Here is a 6,000-nt window from a genome sequence, read left to right as displayed (position 1 = left end):
CTTACCCCCCCCCCCACTCTTTCTTTCTTTCACATACCTTCCTCCCCCAATACACACTCTCTCTCTTTCCCCATTTCTCCAACCCCAACCCCAACCCAACTCTTGCAAGCATTTGCTACTTTTAGGCTGAACTATTCCATTGCACTCCAAGCCAGCCAACCAGGTAGTAACCCCCATGGACTTGTAACCTTTTATTTGTTCCTTTACCCATAACAAGCACACTCACTCACAAACATATGCTAAAGGCTTTGTATTGGGATGTGGTGCAAGCCTTCAGTTGTAGAAAGATGAGTTCATTGTAAATGCAAGCATGGAAGTTTGAATCGTTGGAAGAATTAGATTTTAAACTGGAGAGATTTTTCAACATTACCTCAGATATGTGCCCCCCCGCTTTGCTTTCACAGAGTTCATCTCCAACCTTTCTTCATTGACTTCTCCACTTGCATTTTTGATGATAGGTTCTTAACCTATGTTCACTGTAAACCCAATGCCTTTGACACCACCATTCAAGTGCTGTGTTCAGTTTTCTCGATTTCTCACAATCCTGTGTGATAATGGCTACCTTAGTAAATAATGCGATCTGGCTTTCAGTACTGGTATAATACCAGATAAGTATCCAACATGTCATAATGACTGTTGGACTACAGTATATTCATCACCGCATCCTATTGATCATTCCCAGCAGCGAACCCTTAGAATGCCATGTCCAACGTTAGATGTGTTCTGCTTTTGGGCAACATTCATTAAATAATCAGGACTGTGCTAAGAATTATAAGAAAAATCAATTTAAAATTATTATTAATTGAACTTACAGCATGATGTATTTGTACATGCTGGAAACTGTATATTAACACAGGACGGAGTTTTATCTCAACAAAAAGAATTAGTATATATTTTGTGTCACTTTCACTGTCAAAAATAAAGGGGTAGCAGTCATGAATTCCCATGTCAATATTCTGACTGGTCAGAGTTTACTTGCCTACTTGGAGAACTAAGATTGACAGTTACCTGTTCCTACAATTTCTCCACACCAATGATGGTACAACTAGTGGTACCCTCTTCTCATGCTGTATAAATTGGTGTGCCTTTCTTGAGTCTGTTTCTTGCATCCCAATCTTGATGAATGTGAGAAGAATAGTTGAAAGTACAACCACTTACAAAACTTGACATTGCCAACACCTTCCTGGGCCTTTGGAGACTAACTGTCTGTCTCCTGGACACAGATGTTTTTGTCGTTGTGTGAACACCTTGCACCTTCCCAGTACAACAAACTAGCATGTTGTCCCAACCCCCACCCCCACCACACTCCACCACCAAAAAAAATTACCAAGCCATCTAGAATTTGGAACAGTTCATATGACCTTTTTATTCTTTATTCATACACTAAAGACAGACCCAAACAGCTTTTCATAACTCTGTATTTTATCAGAGACCATTGAACAACTTGGAGTACTGCGTCCAGGCCATCAGGCTAGACTGCTGGTCTTGACCACAAAGGTATCTGCTTCTGTCTTCCTATCTGGGAAGTTTCCTGAATTCCTTATTTCTTTTCTAACAAGGCTTTCAGTTCTGCATCAGGAGAACCTTGCAGCCCATGCTGTCTCCTCTTGTTCCATAATAACTGTCAGGGCAGACATTCTTCCCAGCCACTGCCAGCGTCTACTCAAGTCAAAATGCGCCACCACTTTGACGTACGTGCTGCCTTGTAGTACAGGATGGCTTGAACTCATCAGGTCTCATAATCCTGCATCCCTGTTCGGCCACTTAAATGTAATATATGCTGGCTGCATGCTGCAAGTATGTAACAGGTTTGCCTGTTGCCTGCATTGGAAGAAACAGTTGCAGATTAATTATGTGTCATGATCTTGATGCTTAATTTCCAGCTTTAATGAATTTTGGGGTTAGAATGTCGGCACTTGTAGGGAAGAATAAAGCCAAAAGCCCCTTAAAATAGTCACCAAGAAATCAAGTAGAGAATTTAAAACAAACTTCTTCAAGAGAATTTTGAGAATATGGAACCCACTGTGAATTCTGTAAGTGTTTAAGGAGAAGATAAACGTGCATATGAGTCAGAAGAAACTTAGATTAGAAAGTTAGATCAGGAGACTTGAGTGAAATGTAAATGTTGGCATAGGTGGGTTGAAGAGCTTTTTTCTGTTGTGTATGTTTTATGGAATTCTATGTTATATGCATTAGAACAGGTTTTGGAACAGGATTTAGTGATGATTAAGGCAGAAGTAATTGACATTTTTGAGTTAAGCATAATCATAGAATTGAATTGGATATTAATTTTGTGTGAGAAGTATGAATTGCATAGAAGTAAAGCAGATTTTCTATGGATAAGAAATCAGTTGATATTAGTAAACTTGGCTGAACTTCTCAAGATTAAACCTGCAGCCAAACAGTGGGAAGTCGTGACATACATACTTTTCTTCATGGGAAGCCAGTACGTGCCCTTAAAATGTAGAGACCATTACACATATAAGCAGCTGCTGCGAGAAGAAATAACAAAGCTAAAAGAAAGATATGTGCAAAACAAGATGGAGAAGCTCAGTATAGATTGTTTTTCTTTTAAAATGGAGAGAAATGTGAATATGAAAAAATGGAAAATGTGAAAGCTAGCGGTGAAATTATTTGTAAGATACATGGGGGAAAAGCAAATATAGGGCCTTGAAAAATGGATATCGGTGTTATAGGACGTGCTAGATTTGTTCCTTGGAAAACGTGGGCAAAATAGTGGAGGGTAATATAAAAATATGACATTGGAGAGAAATGTAATCATTTTAGCATAGGTTATAGAAATAGTTTTTAAAAAGTGACTTAAGATGAGCAAATCTCCAGGACTTGATACATTTCATAATAAAGTACTCGTAGAACCATAGAAATTATGATACAGAGGCAGCCATCCCAGGGTACTGAAGGAGGTGGCTCGAGAAATCGTGGATGCGTTGGTGATTATTTTCCAGAGTTCGATAGATTCGGGATCAGTTCCTGCGGATTGGAGGGTGGCTAATGTTGTACCACTTTTTAAGAAAGGTGGGAGAGAGAAAGCAGGAAATTATAGACCAGTTAGTCTGAGCTCAGTGGTGGGAAAGATGCTGGAGTGTATTATAAAGGATGAAGTCACGACACATCTGGATAGTGGTAACAGGATAGGTCAGAGTCAGCATGGATTTATGAAGGGGAAATCATGCTTGACTAATCTTCTGGAATTTTCTGGGGATGTAACTCTGAAGATGGACGAGGGAGATCCAGTAGATGTAGTGTACCTGGACTTTCAGAAAGCTTTTGATAAAGTCCCACATAGGAGGTTAGTGAGCAAAATTAGGGCGTATGGTATTGGGGGCAAAGTAATAACTTGGATTGAAAGTTGGTTGGCTGATAGGAAACAAAGAGTAGTGATAAACGGCTCCGTTTCAGAATGGCAGGCAGTGACCAGTGGGGTACCGCAGGGATCAGTGCTGGGACCGCAGCTTTTTACGATATATGTTAATGATATAGAAGATAGTATTAGTAATAACATTAGCAAATTTGCTGGTGATACTAAGCTGGGTGGAGGGTGAAATGTGAGGAAGATGTTAGGAGATTACAGGGTGACCTGGACAGTTTAGGTGAGTGGTCAGATACATGGCAGATGCAGTTTAATGTGGATAAATGTATGGTTATCCACTTTGGTGGCAAGAACAGGAAGGCAATTTAGGTAAAGGGGCAGTACAAAGAGATCTGGGTGTTTTTGTACACCAGTCAATGAAGTTAAGCATGCAGGTACAGCAGGTAGTGAAAAAGGCTAATAGCATGCTGGCCTTCATAACAAGAGGATTGAGTATAGAAGTGAAGAGGTTCTTCTGCAGCTGTACAGGGCCCTGGTGAGACCACACCTGGAGTACTGTGTGCAGTTCTGGTCTCCTAATTTGAGGAAAGACATTCTGGCTATTGAGGGAGTGCAGTGTAGGTTCACGAGGTCAATTCCTGGAATGATGGGACTACCTTACACTGAAAGACTGGAGCGACTGGGCTTGTATGCCCTTGAGTTTAGAAGACTGAGAAGGGATCTAATTGAGACATATAAGATTATTAAAGGATTGGACACTCTGGAGGCAGGAAACATGTTTCCGCTGATGGGTGAGTGCCGAACCAGAGGACAGAGCTTGAAAATACTGGGTAGACCATTTAGGACAGAGATGAGGAGAAACGTCTTCACCCAGAGAGTGGTGGCTGTGTGGAATGCTCTGCCCCAGAAGGCAGTGGAGGCCCAGTCTCGGGATTCATTTAAGAAAGAGTTGGATAGAGCTCTCAAGGATAGTGGAATCAAGGGTTATGGAGATAAGGCAGGAACAGGATACTGATTAAGGATGATCAGCCATGATCATATTGAATGGTGGTGCAGGCTTGAAGGGCAGAATGGCCTACTCCTGCACCTATTGTCTATTCAGCCCATTCTGTCTCTGCCTGACAAATAAAACTCTCTCTGGTCTGACCTCACTTTCAAGCTTTTTAATCCACAGTATTTGTAGATTTTAATATTTTAAGTGGACATTAACTGTAATGAGGGTATAAAATTATTACAGAAATAATGAATAATTTTTTTAAAATGTTCTGTTCCAGTGTCATACCTTTTGGATTCAGAAAATTGCAAATACCACTTGTTATTGAAGTAGGGAAGAAAAAAATATTGGCACCTGCAGGCCTGCTGCTTTAATATGAAGATCAAGTGATGAGCATTTGGACAGATACTCACCTTGGTTTTGTCATGTCTGGCAGGTGGGATTAGATTGGGCTGGGATATCTGGTCAGCATGGATGAGTTAGACCAAAGGATCTGTTTCTGTGCTGTATATCTCTATGACTCACGAAGCTTGGTGAATTTAATGAGAAGGTTGCTAACATACTGGACAAGTAATTGTCTGTGGGGTTTGTCTGTTTGGATTTCCAGAAACAATTTGGTAAGGTTCTGCACAATAGATTATTAAGAATAAATCAGAATATATGGAATTATGGATGACATAAAATTACGGATTGGTTGGAAAGTAGTGGTAAAAGGATTTGTTCTCTAGTGGCATCATGTTCTCTAGGGGCTTGTTGGCAAAATGTGAGAGATGCAATTCAGTCAGGAAATAACGTGAAATTGTTTGGATCTGAAAAAGGCAAATTAGGGTTTCACAACTCTGGAAGGTTTTTTGTATGGTCAGGAGGTTAGGAGTTGAGACAGAGCCAAGAGATCGAAATGGGCTTGTATGTAAATTGTTAAATGCTCATGAACTATTTAAAAAGGGCATAATAGATCACTCATCTTTGTCAAATTAGTTGAAATTCTTAACTGATGTTTCAGTGGTATGAACCTTGGGTCTGGAATATTGCATTTGTTTCGGGCACTGAATCTCAGGACAGATGCATATTATCCTTTGTAATAGCACCATGCAGAATCACCAAAATGCAACCATACCTAAAAGGATTACCTTGAGGATAAATTGCATCAACTTGATTTGTGCTCCATGAGTTTAGGAAATTGAGTGATTTTGAGATGATTATGCTTTTATGAGATAGAAACAGAGACATGCCTTCACTGGGGAATCCAAAGCAAGAAGATTGGGGAGAGGAAGATAAACAAGGTCACAAACAGTTTGCTTCAGATTTCAAGCATCTGCAGTATTATACCCCAATTGAAAGTCATAAACAGAAATCGTACTTTTCTATATTTGCACTTTCCTAACCTTGACTTTTCCTTTTCCATTGTCTTCTCTGCGACTATATAAACTTTTCTAATGAAATATCACAACTTTAAAACATTCATTTCTTTTGGCATTTAAATATCTTTATTTTGTGGTGATATGTTAATCCTGGTACAGATCATTCTGCTGTAACGTGACAGTTGTATTCCTCTGTCACCTCACACTATAGTAGATCACTAATAGAAAATTGCCGTACCCATTCAGTAGAAAGTTTGTGTCATCCAACATCCACAAATTGTCAATCACTTATGAATTATAGCAGAACTACCTGT

At 39.7% G+C, this 6,000-nt stretch overlaps 1 protein-coding gene across 1 annotated transcript in view; it reads left to right on the top strand.

The window, feature by feature from the left end:
- LOC122552779 (echinoderm microtubule-associated protein-like 4) overlaps positions 1-6,000 on the top strand; it is a 299,840-nt gene that overhangs the window by 1,205 nt on the left and 292,635 nt on the right. The gene's annotated exons all lie outside the window — the stretch shown is intronic.

Source organism: Chiloscyllium plagiosum, chromosome 9, assembly GCF_004010195.1.
Source record: "Chiloscyllium plagiosum isolate BGI_BamShark_2017 chromosome 9, ASM401019v2, whole genome shotgun sequence".
Taxonomy (NCBI): Eukaryota; Metazoa; Chordata; class Chondrichthyes; order Orectolobiformes; family Hemiscylliidae; genus Chiloscyllium; species Chiloscyllium plagiosum.
This window is presented reverse-complemented; position numbering and strand designations above follow the sequence as displayed.